Genomic DNA, 19,345 nt, shown 5'->3' on the forward strand with positions numbered 1-19,345 from the left:
TTTCACTAAAAGCTTATTGTCAGGTATGAACCTGTAGGTATGGGGGGGGGGGGACCTTCTAGAATGAATCCACAAATTTAACTCATTAATGTTTGTGAGTAAGAAATAATACCAAATAGATTTTAAAGTTAGCAACCACAGTCCTACAAGTTACACCCATGGTGGGTATCAGTCGCTGCACTACACAATTAATAGAAAGAAATATGAAGTCATTCCCCCATCCCTCCCCCCCCCACTCCCACCCACCCTCCAACCTCCTCCCTGGCCACTCACCTACACACCCTTCCACCGTCAGATGCTATGTACACACATCTGTGAGTCTGATTCGGACAGATGGAAACAAACTCGTTGATGTACCCAGCCCCCCCACTCCCACCCACCCTCCCACCTCCCTGGCCACTCACCTACACACCCTTCCACCGTCAGATGCTAGGTACACACATCTGTGAGTATGATTCGGACAGATGGACACAAACTCGTTGATGTACCCAGCCCCCCCACTCCCACCCACCCTCCCACCTCCTCCCTGGCCACTCACCTACACACCCTTCCATCGTCAGATGCTATGTACACACATCTGTGAGTATGATTCGGACAGATGGACACAAACTTGTTGATGTACCCAGCCCCCCCCACTCCCACCCACCCTCCCACCCTCTTCCTGGCCACTCACCTACACACCCTTCCACCGCCAGATGCTATGTACACACATCTGTGAGTATGATTCGGACAGATAGACACAAACTCGTTGATGTACCCAGCCCTCCTCAAGAGCCGAAAATCCTGGATAAGCTTCTTGTAATTTTTAATGACTCCTAATATGTTACCTGCAGACAGAATGAGTGCTTGTTATAACAAAACTAGTATAATAAAACACACAAATGCCAACCCCTATCTTTGTAGTCACTGATATCTTGATTTTAAGAGATTTTGCTATTTGATATCAGTCACGATCTTTGATGATCATTCATCAGTCACTTGGGCAAATACAAAAAATTGTAGGTCACCGGGGACATTACTATTACCATGTTACTTGACTGTACAAAATGGATTCGACTTCCAAATGCCGACCTATACTTAATACTGTCTACACAGGCATACACATTAAGCCCACTGGCATACTGCATTCAACTTCCAAATGCCAACCTATACTTAATACTGTACATACAGGCATATACACTAAGCCCACTGGCATACTGCATTCAACTTCCAAATGCCGACCTATACTTAATATTGTACATACAGGCATATACACTAAGCCCACTGGCATACTACATACAACTTCCAAAGCCGGCCTATACTTTACTGTATATACAGGCATATACACTAAGCCTACTGGCATACTGCATTCAACTTCCAAATGCCAACCTGTACATACATGCATATACACTAAGCCTACTGGCATATTGCATTACAAATAGCCTATACAATACTGTGCACTTCCCACACGATAGTCATATATACAAACAAATAAACTTGAATCGATTGTTGATGCCTGGAAGCTTTAGTCCAGAACAAGTTACCCGTGAAACTTAATGCTTATTCAAAAGAGATATGTCATTCATATATACAGGCATATACACTAAGCCTACTGGCATATTGCATTACAAATAGCCTATACAATACTGTGCACTTCCCACACGATAGTCATATACAAACAAATAAACTTGAATCGATTGTTGATGCCTGATAGCTTTAGTACAGAACAAGTTACCCGTGAAACTTAATTCTTATTCAAAAGAGAAATGTCATGCATCTTGATCACTTGAGGAAGTTTATTGTCCACACCAAAAGAAACCCCCCCCCCTCCCCCCGCCTCCTCATTAAATTTGAGTCTCAGCTGAGAGCTGATCCCTCAAGTGTAACTAGGCTGAAGACGTGAACAATAGCCTTGCTAGAGCACGCCGACATGACAGCGATTAGATTTGGGAGTAGTCGATTAACTGTCCCCGAAACTTAAATGTAAGTCTTTATGTAAATTCTTTGATCTGATTACATCTATCTAATAAACAGGTGAAGTCATGGTTACTTGTTTCAAGTATGTACCGGTATTTTGCCAAGACCAAATAGTGAGAGAATGTACACAGGTTGTATTTCAAAAATAAAATAAAACTATTAGCAAACTGCTCATCCACTAGAAAGCCTGTGTAAGAGAATGTGTAAAAGTAAGTTGGCCTGACTTTTCGATCCTAGCAGGATCTTCTTCAGAGGCTAACAAAAAAACGGTGGTTTTCAATCAGGTACACCTGTAAGTTTATTTTCCTCCCTGTTGTTTTATTATGAACTAACTCCTATATGATTCTCTATGGATTCCTCTATTACATACAATCTATGAAAAATTACTCTATTCTTTTTGTTTCGTACAGATGATTTAAATTGAACTGTTTTAAGTCAATATGTGTTTTTGAAAGAGGGAAAAATATCAGATTGCAACTCCAATATTCTACATGAATAATTCAAAGATAAGAGAGAGGGAGAGATTAAGCAGCCTGCAGATCTTTTAAGGTGTTCCTAGTATGATAAACAATCTTTACAGATACTTTGTCTGTCTGTTAAATCTGTCAGATCTGATAGATCTTCATATAACTAAGGATGAGCCTGGTGTAAAAAAAAATTGCGGTATAGGCTCCAGTTTGCATATGCTACAGTGTGTTAGGATAATAGTTTTTGTCCACGAGGTAGAAAAAAAATCACGGATATTCTTTACCATTAAGAAATACTGTATAGACCTCTGATGAGCTGACCTCCTCCCCAGATAGGAGACTGACATCTTCCACACCAAGATTAAAAGCCACTTTGGTTATCGGTTGTTCATCAAGATCCGTGGTGATGTGAGTCATCAAGGCCAGATTCTTCACCAAACCGCAGGCCTATAGATGCACATAATTTAACAGACAGCTTTAAGACTTGTACTTGCTTCTAAATTCTATTGAACAGCTACGCATAGTTCTAGACACAACAAAACTTGTCATGCTGAGCTGATACGATACAGTATTGAGCCTGATGTTTCAATCTTTGCAGGTTTTTCTTCAAAAAAACTAAAGAAGACATTAAGAGACACAGATGGACACAGAGATGGACAGAGAGAGACACCCATATGGAGAGACAGAGCCCGGAAGACATTCGTAATAGCTTTTAATCCAGCTGCTTAAGTCCAAGCATCCAAACCTTACCCCAAAACACTTATTAAACGGAGTCAGCCTATGGCTTCTGCACTTCCAAGATAACCGTTAGGCTTTTTCAATATGTACCCCAGCCTCACCCCTCTCCCCCAGACACAGTTCGCAAAAGGGGAACAAAACCGTAGTAAAAAAACATCTTCATGTAACCCCATCCTCACCATCAAATATATGACATTTTAGCTGGAACTAACCTCTCCTTCAGGGGTGTCAGACGGACAGAGCATGCCCCACTGGGATGGCTGTAAGGAACGAGGTCCACTCACTTTTCTGGTCTTTTCAAACTGTAAATGTAATAAGATTTTACTAAAGTGGAAATTATGTTCATTCAGTCAATGCATTCCTTGTTACTTTGACCCTACTTTGACCTCCACAAGAACAGAGACCATTTACTCATTTGATGGAGACAAGCTACCTTAATACCTAACAACATACCTTAATACCTAACAACCTACTAAATACCTAATAACATGCCTTAACACCTAACAACCTACCTTAATACCTAAAAACATGCCTGAATACCTAACAACGTACCTTAATACCTAATAACATGCCTTAATACCTTACAACATACCTTAATACCTAATAACAAGCCTTAATACCTAACAACATACCTGAATACCTAACATCATACCTTAATACCTAACAACCTACCTTAATACCTAATAACATGCCTTAATACCTAACAACTTACCTTAACACCTAATAACATGCCTTAATACCTAACAACATTCCTTAATACCTCCATTCCTTAATACCTCCATACCAACATTCCTGAATACCTCACAACATACCTTAATACAGTTTCCGTACCTGACTGGATATTCTGGTCATCATACCCAGGGCTGATATATATGACAGTTAATGTTATAATCCCTGATTATGAGAGAATGACTGAATGGCAGTGTCCATACCTGACTGGATATTCTGGTCATCATACCCAGGGCTGATATATATGACAGTTAATGTTATAATCCCTGATTATGAGAGAATGACTGAATGGCAGTTTCCATACCTGACTGGATATTCTGGTCATCATACCCAGGGCTGATATATATGACAATCTGGACAGTATCTGCGTGACGCCTGCACGCTCCATTTTGAAACGTTTCAATGACCAGTTTCCCTGTGAAATAAGATACACAGAGAACAGATTCACATTGAGTATACAACAGAAAATACAATTCCTGAACATGTTCCATTGTGGATATTTGGGTAGATATTGCAGATTATAGATAGATATATTCTCTGTGATGCGTAATCATTGCCAGACCTGTTACGTTATGTTACACTAAGGAGGAGACATTTTTCAGGATCTTTTCTCGTTTTCCGGGGGACAACAAGGCCTTACGTTGTTTCAGCGAAGGAGGCTGGCCAAAAAAAATGTAGCAAAGTAACATTGACCAATATATACACTGTAGGAGAGATGTGTAGTTTTGGTGAATAGAACACCAATATGTACACTATAGGAGAGATACATGTGAAGGTTTGGTGAATAGTACACCAGCTTTGAGAATGATACCAATTTGCCCTATGTGGGGTTATTTCTTTACAATCTGAATTTGAAGTAAACAACCAATCGTTCGCCAGACCCTTCCAAGATTTGAAGACGGATATTCCATTTGCTGTTAAAGTACCTCCTCTACCCATCAAATACCCACCTCTAGATGTACTAGACTAAGAAGCCACCAATGCTTAAAAGATTTCTCAAAAATTTAAAAATGGTTTCAAAAATTGACACAATCTGAATTTAGATGCCCATGTCTCTCAAAGTGCTAGGACATATCAAATTTGATTATATTAACAGCCTGTATAGAATATTTATCCATCTAGGTATGCACCTGACAGAGTTACATCCTCTCATCAGAGGAATATTCCTCATAATTTTAAAACAAAACTGAAAACTCATCTCTTTACTCAGTAATTCATTGTCTATGTACATATTGTGAGAGATATTTTATTGGACACTTTTCTCTTGTATATACATGTTTGATTTTATATCAAATTGGTATGGTATATATTTAGAATAGGTCAGGATCGATGGCCAGACACTGGTTTTTTTTATTGGTTTGCTCTTTCGTTGCATGTTCCTTGTCTGGTCAGCGGTCATTTGCTTCTTTTGCTGTGTGTTTGACTTGTATTCTTTATGTATTTTATGACTTTCATATTTGTAAAGCGCCCTGAGACTTCTGTTACGGGCGCTTAATAAGAACTGTTTATTATTATTACTATTATTAGTAGTTGAGTAATTTCTTTTTGCAATGTGGAATGAAGCCTTACTGTTGATATAGCAGTGTTGAGTCCATTGGTGATCTTATCCTGTCTCATGTGCTTCACTACATCAAATAGAGCAGCTCTGCTCGGCTTGGGAATGATTTGGTCTGCAATCTTCTTCAGTTCAGAATTAAACTTCTTGAAGAGATCCTCAAACAACAGCGAGATCAGCTGGAAAATGAAACAGCTCAGATAATCAGTCCATACTAGAAGACGTCCCCAAAAAAGATGAACAAACAGGGTGATGTTTGCTTGATGACCCACTCACCCTCCCGTCCCGCATCACCCCATCTCCCAAGGGCCCAACTGATAGTAAAAGGTTGATACCATTTAATAGTAGGTTCGAGATATATGAAGAATGTACAGAGGAACTGAACAAGTCACACCACTTTAAGCAGGTGGAACAATGAAGACATAATTGTGCAGTTGCAGTTTAACAATTTATATGGGGTAATAATGTTCATAACCTTGGGGTAATGTTCATAGCCTTCAAAGGTGCATAGCAGTTATTGTACACAGAGCTATACTACTTTATATGGGGTAATGTTCATAGCCTTCAAAGGTGCATAGCAGTTATTGTACACAGAGCTATACTACTTTATATGGGGTAGTGTCCATAGCCTTGAAAGATGCATAGCAGTTATTGTACACAGAGCTATAATACTTTATATGGGGTAATGTTCATAGCCTTCATAGATGCATAGCAGTTATTGTACACAGAGCTATAATACTTCATATGTGGTAATGTTCATAGCCTTCATAGATGCTGGCAGTTATTTTACACAGAGCTATACTACTTTATATGGGGTAATGTTCATAGCCTTCATAGATGCATAGCAGTTATTGTACACAGAGCTATAATACTTTATATGTGGTAATGTTCATAGCCTTCATAGATGCATAGCAGTTATTTTACACAGAGCTATACTACTTTATATGGGGTAATGTTCATATCTTTCATAGATTCATAGCAGTTATTGTATACAGAGCTATGATACTTTATATGGGGTAATGTTCATAGCCTTCATAAATGCATAGCAGTTATTGTACACAGAGCTATAATACTTTATATGGGGTAATGTTCATAGCCTTCAAAGATGCATAGCAGTTATTGTACACAGAGCTATAATACTTTATATGGGGTAATGTTCATAGCCTTCAATGATGCATAGCAGTTATTGTACACAGAGCTATAATACTTTACATGGGGTAATGTTCATAGCCTTCAAAGATGCATAGCAGTTATTGTACACAGAGCTATAATACTTTATATGGGGTAATGCTCATAGCCTTGAAAGATGCATAGCAGTTATTGTACACAGAGCTATACTACTTTATATGGGGTAATGTTCATAGCCTTCAAAGATGCATAGCAGTTATTGTACACAGAGCTATACTACTTTATATGGGGTAATGTTCATAGCCTTCAATGATGCATAGCAGTTATTGTACACAGAGCTATACTACTTTATATGTGGTAATGTTCATAGCCTTCATAGATGCATAGCAGTTATTGTACACAGAGCTATACTACTTTATATGGGGTAATGTTCATAGCCTTCAAAGATGCATAGCAGTTAATGTACACAGAGCTATAATACTTTATATGGGTAATGTTCATAGCCTTCAAAGAAGCATAGCAGTTATTGTACACAGGTATGCAAACTTTAACACTGAATTATTTCCTGTGTTAAGCTGGTGACCTCACACATGAAAATATAGGCCAACAAATATAGATTGTTTCAAACTTTCCACCTTGATAGCTTCATGGTTCTCAGCACGCTGGACCTCCCCCCTCCCCCTCCCCCCAAATGATGCTCAATGATTGTGATAATGCCTGCCGCACCGGAGATTGGCTTGGATCTCCACTAACTTTGACCAAAAAGCTGGCTTAAGACCAGTGGCAGAGCTAGGGGTATTGGTCAGAGGGGGCGAGAATGGTCTGTAGGGGCGCTTTAGACTTTATCTAAGCGGAGCGCCATCACAGGTTGGCGCAGAGCGTACAGAAATTTTTGGAGTATACATACTCCCTAGATCGCCGGAAATGACCCTTTCCGGGCCTTGCTAATTTGCAGATAAACGAAGAATAAATAGGTGTCATCGGCAACAAAATGTGAAAAATGTCAAAGGTAGATGAGAACGCATTAACAAAGTTATTAATCGCAAATAAGTAAAAAGTGGTGAATAGCTGAAAAGGGCACCAGCAGTCCATTTGAGTCCGCCAGGGGGGGCACCCGCCCCCCTGACTTTATGGATGCTACGCCACTGTTTAAGACCAAGTCTAGTACATGAACAGTCACCAGCAGCAACTCACCTGGCCAGCCAACTCTAGTCTCTTGTTGCCATAGTAATCTCTGTCATCTACCTTGAATGAGTCACCCTGGGCTTCTATCACTCTCCTCACCATCAGTGCCAGATAGATGCATTTAGGGCGAAAGTTGAAGTTAACGACCTGCAAGGAAATATCAAAATATTAATTTACAGTTAGCACTAATCCATCAACTTTGTCCTGTGTTACACTTTCCTCGGCAAGGATTGGAAATATTGAAAAGAGTGCCTACTAATATGTTCTCAAAGATGGCATTACAACTTCTACTCAACAAATGAGGGAATCATTTATAATTCAGTTTTAAAGAAATATACCAAACAAACTTTAAGTTTACTTGAAGAAACACATTGTGCAAGTATATATAAAACACTAACATGTACAACAGCATATTTGGTACAGGCATATATTGTACATATATTACACTAACAGGTATAATATCAAACTTGTACAGGCATGCATTGGTCATGTATATATATGTATGTATATATATATATATATATATATATATTACCCTAACATATATAACAGCATACTTCTACAGGCATACATTGTACATGTTTATAGCACTTACAGGTATTATAACATACATTGTACATGCATACATGTATATATATATAACACTTACAGGTACGTGAGTCAGGACAGTGTTTGTGAGTAGATCCCTGGCCTCATCCACCTTGGTCTTGATCTGACCTCCCCATCGTTGTCTCTGTCTGAGCTTACTACCTATGTAGTTCAATGCCTAGTCCAAATAGTAAGAAAAAGTTGGTTACCAGCATTGAAATGACTGGATTAATTAAAATCATTGCTGTGTAATCTTAATCAGCTGTCATTAGCTTTATAACTACATTACAATGAACTAGAAAGCAATACAATCTCCCTGACAACATATCACATGAGTTATATTACAGGAAGATATTTACAGGACCTTGTGATTTTTTCTTGTACCTTTTAATGTTTTTGTTCTACTATGTTGTATATTTGCACTCATTTTGTTTCTTGTGAAGCGCATTGTAATGTAATGCACTTTACAAACAATGTAGAAAATACAATGCCAAAAACATTAAATAGAAAAAAAAAAGTAAATACATAAACCATCTACAGAATATACAGTAATATGAGATCGAAAAACTATTAAAAGTACTGGTGAAGCATAAAGCATTGAGAACTTCGGTATAATGCGCTCTATAAATAAGTATTATTATTATTATTATTATAGGTGCTAGACAGAATAACACATTAAAATCAATTAGAAATACAACACCATAGTGTTCTTACAACATTTTATCCACCCTTATTATCTCTACACATTTCTGTCTTTGTCCTTCTTCAGTTTATTCCCTAACCCCTTCCCTTAATCCTCCATTTGTCCCTCCACTGTCTAACTCCTACCTCTCCTCTTCCCCTGCTGCTTTCTTCTCTCCATCCCTTGTCTACTAATCACCTTACATCTATCTCTTTGTGTTCACCATGCTTATTAACCTGTGTGTATTCTGTGCGTGTTTTTGTCCCTTCTGTTACTGTTACTTGTCATTTAGCCTTTAAAAAGATCCTGCTAGGATCAAAACATCAGGCCAACTTTACTTTTACACATACACAGGCTCTCTAGTGGATAAGCAGTTTGCTAACAGAGCCATTTTATTTTAAAATTTTATCTAAGTTGCCTGTGTTACATATAATACATTAATATCTCACTACTGTAATAGACATACAACCAGCTTCCTTCAGGTGACAACCAACAAAGAACTGTCCCCAACTTTACACACCTGTGTTTGGGTGAATATTTGAAGTCAATGGCACTCTTCCAGATTTGGTGCAAACTGTGACATGAGAGAGTCCTCTGTACCGACCATCTGAACCACCTCTTGGTCACTCTCTAGACCCACAGCTTTAAAGACTACTACAATAGGAACATCCTGAAAACAACAGAATGAAAATATCACAATAGAAGCATATTAAAGGCAATAGTATGATACAATAACAGCATGGGGAAAGGAAAAGGTGGACATCCACACACACAGAATTACCCAATAGAAAGAGAATATCACAAAATAATCATAAAGATGGATATGATAGAAGATAGGGATGCAATGTGAGGACATCCAGATGGACATACTTCACATAGCAGTAAGATGTACATACTTCACAGAGCAACAAATTGAACACATCATAGTAGAAGCACCATGTGGACATACTTCAAAGAGCAGTAAAATGAACACATTTAGAAGCATCTTGAGGACATACTTCACAGAGCAATAAAATGAACACATCATAATAAAAGCATCTTGAGGACATACTTTACAGGGCAGTAAAATAAACACATCATAATAGAAACATCTTGAGGACATACATCACAGAGCAGTAAAATAAACACATCATAATAGAAACATCTTGAGGACATACTTCACAGAGCAATAAAATGAACACATCATAATAAAAGCATCTTGAGGACATACTTCACAGAGCAATAAAATGAACACATCATAATAAAAGCATCTTGAGGACATACTTCACAGAGCAATAAAATGAACACATAATAGAAGCATCTTGAGGACATCCAAATGTACATTCTTCACAGAGCAATAAAATGAACACATCATAATAGAATCATCTTGAGGACATAGCATAAAACAGAACAATGAGAGTTTCATTGTGGAGATCCTTCCGAGAACAACAGAATGAAAATAGTACAATACAAGTATCCCGATTCATGGACTTTTTCAGAAAGGGCATGAAAACCTTCTCAAGATGTTAAGAATACATTCTTCTTTTGCCAGAAAGAATTTTACCACTGAAATATCCTCCAATGCAGTAGTTTTAAGCGTCTTCCACAATCAAAGTGGCCGAGTTGAGTAAAGTAAGTTATTTCAAGTTAATTTGGCTCACTAAAAGTGAAAGGGCCTTTCTTCAGTTATTAGTCTTACCTCAGTCAGAGAGTTATGTTTGATGTAATGTCTTCCTTTTTTCAAGATCCCCACAGTTCTACTCTTCCTCTCATGAGTGGAACTGCCGAGAACAAAATTATGAGATGAATGTAAAACCAGATAAACGGATGGACAATTTACTCAATTCCTGGAGAATGAAAATCAATGCCATATCAGTATGTCCAAAATCCTAAAAACTACTTCTCTCTCTTTCATCAAATCAGAATTCCCAGAAAGCCACAGCTCAATACTCCCCAAGGCACTGATGGCTTATTTTGAATATTTTCTGATTTTTTTTGTTTTTGTTATGGCCAGAAAAAAGGCTGTCATGCCCCTCAAAATAACACATTGATAGCCTTAAAAAGTCACGATGCATTTCTTCCAGGGCAATCGGTGCCATTTTGATGGGAAAATTATTTTTTCAATTAAAAATTAGTAGTAGTTTAGATGGAGAATGTATAGATATTAGACGGACCGATCCTTTAACTTCTCATGACGAATAGCTTGGGGGGGGGGGAAGGGTCTTGGAAATAACTTTGACCATAAGCGACTAATTTTACTTTTGGATTTCATTTCTTCATTGTTCTTTGAACACGTTGTAAACAACAAACAATTAGTTGTGTCCTTAGCGCCATTAAACTATTCTAAATAACTTTATATAAATATTTAAGAAGTGTCAAGTTTATTCTTCTTATTCATATTTTAAGGGTTTTGTCATTTTGTTGTCATTGTAAAGCGCTCTTGAACATGCTTAAGCATGAAAAGGGCGCTATTTAAATTTGATAAAATTATTTAAATTTGGTAAAAAAATAAATTTTTTGGTCACCATGCCCAGGCATATTACTCTTTACACAAAACAGCTACAGTACTGATTTCGCTTAACTCCCGTTGAAAAAAAATCAACGATCGATAACAAAAGTTAAAAATCGATAAAAAAAGTTGAAAATCGGTTAATTTCGTTGACAAGATTTAGACTACTGCGGGCACGCAATTTCACGAAATTTATCGCGATCAAAAACCGCAAAGGCAATTCTAGACATATCAAGGTTGTGACTTGCGTTGAATCCTTAGTGTAACTACAGCCGTTTTCAGACTCTACCAGAAGTTGCCGAGGAATATTACAAACGTTGCAAAAGTGTGATTGTATATAAGACAGAGTAAGTTCTGTACTAGGTGTTTGAAAAATGATTTGGCTAGGATAATAAAAACTAGTCTTGGTCGATCGTAGCAAGCACATTCTATGACTCTTAAGTTATAGGCTAGTATTAAACTAGGATAAGTTTAAGTTAACTCACCAAGGAACGCAGTGTCAGAAAAAACAAGAAAAAAATATCAACAATGAAACAGTCGTAGCTGGATATCAAAGAGATCTTTATTTCCAATAAATTCCTGTGTTACTTGACGTACTACAGTACCGTTTACTACAGAACCGCACTCACTTTCAAACTTTTCTGAGAGCGCATTCCGTCCAAAAAATATCCCCGACTTCAATGCACGCAAAAAAAAACAAAAAAAAACCTGTTATTTTCCCCCTAACCCGTTACTGTAAGTTGCCCGCGAAAGCAGATGGACTGCCCTGGTAAGGTCGCAGCCTGGGTCTGGGCCACCTGTAGCATGCTGCTTACATGTGCATTCCCTACCCTGGATATCCCCACCACCAAACTTTTTTGAAAGGCTTAGTCCAATCATAAACTTGGCTTTGTCAAATTCACGCCTACCTTATGTTAATTAGCATAGTATTTATCTTCGTGGGGGGTTTAGCACCGCAGAACCTTCATGGCTGGCTGCCTCTAGAAGCAAACATTATTTTACCCCTACTGTTCGTAATGGAATGGATGTTATCTGTTACTTAGTTAATTGAAAACCAAATATTCATTCATATATATATAAGTAGAACAATCCAGCAGGGATAGAAAGTTTATCTTGAATGAACCAATCAAAAGTCGTGCTATTAATAAAACTTGAAAACACCTGGCCAGCAAGAGAGTTGCAAACAATTGTTTCCATGACTACTAAGAAAATAAAGCAGTGACTTGGGGCCCACGTTGGGTAGATTTCTGTGGAAAATGAATATATTTTCATTGCTTATTTGAGTATTGTATATTGGGAAGAGCTGATCAAACATTACTGGGGAGGCCTTTCAACTGGCCTGACGGCTTTCAACTGGCCTGACGGCATGTATAAGTTTATTTTAATGAGTAGGGGGAGTTTTTATGAGTCTCCCGGTATGCGTCACATGAGAAGTAAATGTTTTGTTTTTCGGTTTTATCATCGTTTTTCAAGTGGAACAACTCATAAAATCATGTCAAATGAAAATAATATATATTTGAATATCCTTCCTTAGTTTTACTAATCAGGAATGCTTGATAAGGCATGCAATGCATCGTTCGAAAATGTAATTTTAAAGTAGAATTGAAAATGAACGACATAAAACAATATCTGTGAAGCGTGTGGAGCACAACTTTGAATATTCGTTGTGAAAGAAAACATAATGAACGATGTTTACTGCGTAAATAAATTTCGCGGAACTGGTACAGAGAAATTACGTACTGCAGCTTACGTCAGAGAAGCTCATAAATGACACAGGTGGATAGAGCGCATCAAAATTCGGTTTAGGAAATCCCTAAACAGCCGACAAAAGTCGATGTCTCCTTCCGTTTTCGAGTTATAAGCGATTTTGTGTTTTTACGACATGGTTTTCAGTATATTTTCATTGAATAAGGGCGTTTTGTTGTGTGTGTTTAAATAAGGGTGTGACCTATCAGATATTTCGCTAACCGTTTCACCGTATCGCCTGCCGGTCGGTTAAACGTTTAAACGCTGTTTCCCGATCGCGGCTTTTTCGACGCACCGTTACTGGACTTTTAATGAAAATAGGACGTTATGAGTACAATAATTAAGGTTTTCTTTTCCAGCAGGTAGCAATTCAGGCAGCAAGACAACGATCAATGTATGTTAATTACTAATTAGCAGTGGCGTAGGAAGTCACTTTTGAGTGGGGGGGCTGAAGACTGATGGCCGGCCTGGGGGAGGGGTCTAAGGGGAGGGGGTGTCCCCCTCCCCTTTGGATTTTTTTGCATTTCCAGGTGGCCTCAGATGCAATTTGGTGCAATATAGCACACTTCAACACCCACTCCATTTTGTACACTTAATTTTGTATTTTCACCTGGCCTTAGATGCAATTTGGTGCTCCAAATGAGATTTTTTTCTCATTTGGAAATGAAAAAGGGTTTTTTTGACTTGCGAAGTGGGGGGGGCGGAATGATACTTCCGCCCCTCCACATTTTTCACTGGGGGGCTGGCGCCCCCCCAGCCCCCCGGTTCCTACGCCCTTGCTAATTAGGCCCAATAATATTGCGAACCTTTCGTGTAATAATAATTGCCTAACACACATGATCAGTATTCGTGGTCTTCAGAAGTTCAGATCACTGAATTTATATAACTCTGCCTTCGGCAACGTCGTAACTTTTGAAGAAAAAAAAACAATATATTTGTCTATCAATCACAAGATTTTAAACAAAAACTCGCATAAATTAGCAAACTTAAACACCTTTCCTACTTACTCATTAAAAGTCATGTTAAGAAAACAAATTACACACGCACGTGTTGTGCGATGGGTTGTAAAAATCAAGCTGAAACTGGTTCGAGCAGCCTCCGATTTCATTTTCTTTCTCTTGTGTCACATACATGATACAGTACCTTACATTTGATACAAAAGTTACTTCAAACAACAGCTTCCCAAAATTTGTGTCGCAATAGGTTAAGATTTAACCACGCTGCGCAGTACCATTCATAATTTGCATATTACACTCGGCGTCCAGATGGCGGGAGAATATAACATCATGTTCAATGTGTTGTGTCGTTCCCATGGTGCGATGAACTTGGGCAAGTTGCCAAGTTCGAATGTCAATGACCTACTTATGTTCTGTGACCAATGTCAGTGGGAATTATGTGTGTAAAAACTCGGGTTTTTCCATTTGTTATATACATAGAAGTTTTTCCGTAAGCGGAGCGAATTTTAGGGCGGCTCGTTGATTGTGAGGAAGCACTTATCTAAGCATCAATATTTGTGAAAAAATATCGTAAGTTTTTCAGTTTCATTCATTTTCTTTTATGTTTGCCGCAATCGCGCCCGCAATGCATGCACAGCATAATATCATGTGTGAAAAAATGGCTGTACACGTGCGGACCTGAGAGAGCAAACTGGCCTTGTGTTGTTAATGTTATGACGGTACTTTCTAGAACGGCCATTTGCGTCTTTTGGGGTCAACATATTTTCATACGGGGTTTTCACCATGCCATTGATCGATGTACACGGTGATATGTCGCAAATATAAACTGAGAAAACGAATTGACGACACTATCATCATGAGCTCATGACTATTGGCCTTCTACTTTAGTTATATTAAACACATTATTCATGCCTAAAACATCGTTTTTCTGTTTTTATAGATAGTTTGCAGTACATTACTAAGTTCTTTACATATTTTAAAATAATTTTCATGTTTAAAAGTAAACAAAATAGAAAAAATAAAAAGAGAAAACGCCTTTTTGAAAAATGGAAGCGTCCTCGCAGAATGGCCGGGGCATCTTTATTTTGCTTCAAGTTACATGTTTTCGCTCAGAAACAAAGTTTCATACTCCAACTCTAATAAAAAACCAAATTTACATCTCTAAAAAATAACTATTTTTCGTAATCTGCAAGTAAACCAAGTTTATATGTCCATTCATTGTTATTTAAATGGTTAAACAGCACTCTAATTTATCTGGAAGGGTGCCTCGTGGTACATAGCTTTGACTGCAATCTCTCTTAGGCCCTGGCGAAGTTAAGACTTATGTCACTGTGTTTGGGGTTCACAGTTAGAAAACGTCCCCCGTCAGTTTCACTACATGTTTCTTTGAGTGTCACTACTCATGCAAGTACAGGAATGCTCTTGAGAAATTCCTGCCTTCAAACGACTGTTCGAAAGTCTAATCAATACTAATAAACGAAGTTGCTCGTTTTCCGACGTTTCGCGTAACCACACATTGACCTTCTATTTCGTTTAAAAAAGAATTTCAACGTATCGTTGAAAATTCCACGAAGGAAATGACTGAAATAACCAATCGTTAAAATTCGGGGAATTTCGATAAAAATCTGGGAATTTCGATGACAAAACGTGGAAATTCGGTTATTTTCCTTTTAACGAATTTTAACGGGAGTTAAGCGAAGTCAGTACTGTAGCACGACACAGACAACATGCTAAGAAACAGTCATACAATTAGTCTAACAGCCTTGTGCGCAACACTTCAAGAAATTATTGCCACACACTTGTTTTTTAATATTAGCAAATGGTTACTTAATAAAGTTCAGACATTCTGAATTTGGTCAGAAAAGTATCAAAACTCGAATAATAGGTATTAAGAAAACAAAATGCAGTGAAAGCTTATGTATGCTTTACTCTCTCACTAAATTATCACCAATACTTACCATCTATTCTAGCACCACCATATTTAATTGAACCTCTACTGGTTACACCAACTGAAAAATTACTATGAAAGCCTTTATTGATTGTATCAGCTGTAAGGTGTGGGAGTTGGTGGTGGTGGTGGTGGTGGAGGTGGGGGAGGAGGGGTAGTGTTATAGGTCTCTTATGTTAAGGTTATCTATTTTTGGAAGGGTAGTTCTTTTATAGGTGTTAAGGTTATCTATTTTCTTTGATGGGAGAACTGTATTCGATTAAGCCCAAAGGGTTTCTTAGTTTACTGTAATTCCTTTTCACATTTTTACTTAGTTGCAGTTATATTGTCTTGTTCACCTTGTTATACTACAGTATGTGATGAAACAAATAAATAAATAAAAAATAAAAATAACCTTTACCTAGTAACATTGCAAGAAACCATTCCCTTCCGGTCCAATTCAACGATCATTCTATTCTTTGACAGCTGTTCTTGAATGAGGATGACTTTCTCCGAACCCCTGACCATAACAAATCCCCCTGGGTCCAACGGACATTCATTCAGTTTAGCTAGTTCTGCTGGGGATTTCCCTGTCAAGATACAGTTGGAATTTTGTAACATGATTGGCATCCTGCAAAGGTAAAAAAAAACCAGAAATGTCAGGCTTCATGAAAACATATCACCCCGAAAGGAATTGACAGATATTTTCAATAAATATTTTTATATAAACACTAGCCATAAATCTTTGACAGAGAACATTTGATACAAAGGAGCTGATTAAACTGGTTAAATCACCAAGTGCCCTTGACCGGCCAATCTGGACACATTGCGTCTGGTACAGAACACAGAACCAAACTCAATGAGATCCTCACAGAAAACACACCCATAACAAAAACATCTCCGTCACTTTCCCCTCCCCTCAAATTCCTACAGACCCACCTAATCTCATTAACCCATCTAATGGAGTGTCACAATACCCACGGCCGCTTGACACCAATGACCCTCATGTAGTGTCACAATACCCACAGCCACTTGACACCAATGACCCTCATGTAGTGTCACAATACCCACAGCCACTTAACACCAATGGCCCTCATGTAGTGTCACAATACCCACAGCCGCTTGACACCAATGACCCTCATGTAGTGTCACAATACCCACGGCCGCTTGACACCAATGACCCTCATGTAGTGTCACAATACCCAAAGCCACTTAACACCAATGACCCTCATGTAGTGTCACAATACCCACGGCCAATTAACATCAATGACCCAAATGTAGTGTCACAATACCCACGGCCACTTGACACCAATGACCCTCATGTAGTGTCACAATACCCACAGCCACTTAACACCAATGACCCTCATGTAGTCTCACAATACCCACAGCCACTTAACACCAAGGGCCCTCATGTAGTGTCACAATACCCACGGCCACATAACACCAATGACCCTCATGTAGTGTCACAATACCCACGGCCACTTAACACCAATGACCCTCATGTAGTGTCACAATACCCACGGCCACTTAACATCAATAACCCTCATGTACCTGTAGTGTCACAATACCCACAGCCCCCTAACGCCAATGACCCTCGTCGAATAAGCCGCGATCGGGAAACGACGTTTAAACGAATGAAAATATACTAAATGCCATATATATCGCAAAAACACAAAATCGCTTATAACTCGAAAACGGAAGGAGATATCGACTTTTGTCGGCTGTTTAGAGATTTTCTAAACCGAATTTTGATGCGCTCTATCCACCTGTGTCATTTATGAGCTTCTCTGACGTAAGCTGCAGTACGTAATTTCGCTATACTGTACCAGTTCCGCGAAATTTATTTACTGTACGCAATAAGCATCGTTCTTTCACAACGAATATTCAATGGTGTGTTCCACACGCTTCACAGATATTGTTTTATGTTGTTAATTTCCAATTCTACTTTAAAATTACCTTTTTCGAACGATGCATTGAACGCCTTATCAAACATTCCCGATTAGTAAAACTAAGGAAGGATATTCAAATATATATATGAGTTTATGAGCTGTTCCACTTGAAAAACGATGATGAAACCGAAAAACAAAACATTTACTTCTCATGTAACGCATCCCGGGAGACTCATAAAAACATCCCCTTCCCATTAAATTAAATTTACATGCCGTCGGGCCAGTTGAAAGCCCTCCCCAGTAATGTTTGATCAGCTCTCCAATATACAATACTCAATATACAATACTCAAATAAGCAATGAAAATCATATATTCATTTTCCACAGAAATCTACCCAACGTGGCCCCAAGTCACTGCTTTATTTTCTTAGTAGTCATGGAAACAATTGTTTGCAACTCTCTTGCTGGCCAGGTGTTTTCAAGTTTTATTAATAGCACGACTTTTGATTGGTTCATTCAAGATAAACTTTCTATCACTGCTGGATTGTTCTACTTATATATTATATGAATGAATATTTGGTTTTCAATTAACTAAGTAACAGATAACATCCATTCCATTACGAACAGTAGGGGTAAAATAATGTTTGCTTCTAGAGGCAGCCAACCATGAAGGTTCTGCAGTGCTAAACCCCCCACGAAGATAAATACTATGCTAATTAACATATGGTAGGCGTGAATTTGACAAAGCCAAGTTTATGATTGGACTAAGCCTTTCAAAAAAGTTTGGTGGTGGGGATATCCAGGGTAGGGAATGCACATGTAAGCAGCATACTACAGGTATAGGTGGCCCAGACCCAGGCTGCAACCTTTATTACCAGGGCAGTCCATCTGCATTCGCGGGCAACTTACAGTAACGGGTTAGGGGGAAAATAACAGTTCTTTTTTTTTTTTTGCGTGCATTGAAGTCGGGGGAGATTTTTTGGACGGAATGCGCTCTCAGAAAAGTTTGAAAGTGAGTGCGGTTCTGTAGTAAACGGTACTGTAGTACGTCAAGTAACACAGGAATTTATTGGGAATAAAGATCTCTTTGATATCCAGCTACGCCTGTTTCATTGTTGATATTTTTTTTTTCTTGTTTTTCTGACACTGCGTTCCTTGGTGACTTAACTTAGACTTATCCTAGTTTAATACTAGCCTATAACTTAAGAGTCATAGAATGTGCTTGTTACGATCGACCAAGACTAGTTTTTATTATCCTAGCCAAATCATTTTTCAAACACCTAGTACAGAACTTACTCCGTCTTATAAACAA

At 38.3% G+C, this 19,345-nt stretch overlaps 1 protein-coding gene and 1 pseudogene across 10 annotated transcripts in view; one reads left to right on the forward strand and one right to left on the reverse strand.

Annotated features, from left to right (window-relative positions):
• Positions 1-19,345, forward strand: part of LOC139982453 (uncharacterized) — a 564,762-nt gene that overhangs the window by 363,884 nt on the left and 181,533 nt on the right. The window lies entirely within an intron of this gene.
• The window catches only part of LOC139982459 (DNA-directed RNA polymerase III subunit RPC2-like), a 43,625-nt pseudogene that overhangs the window by 17,478 nt on the left and 6,802 nt on the right, over positions 1-19,345 (reverse strand).

Source organism: Apostichopus japonicus, chromosome 16 (assembly GCF_037975245.1).
Source record: "Apostichopus japonicus isolate 1M-3 chromosome 16, ASM3797524v1, whole genome shotgun sequence".
Taxonomy (NCBI): Eukaryota; Metazoa; Echinodermata; class Holothuroidea; order Aspidochirotida; family Stichopodidae; genus Apostichopus; species Apostichopus japonicus.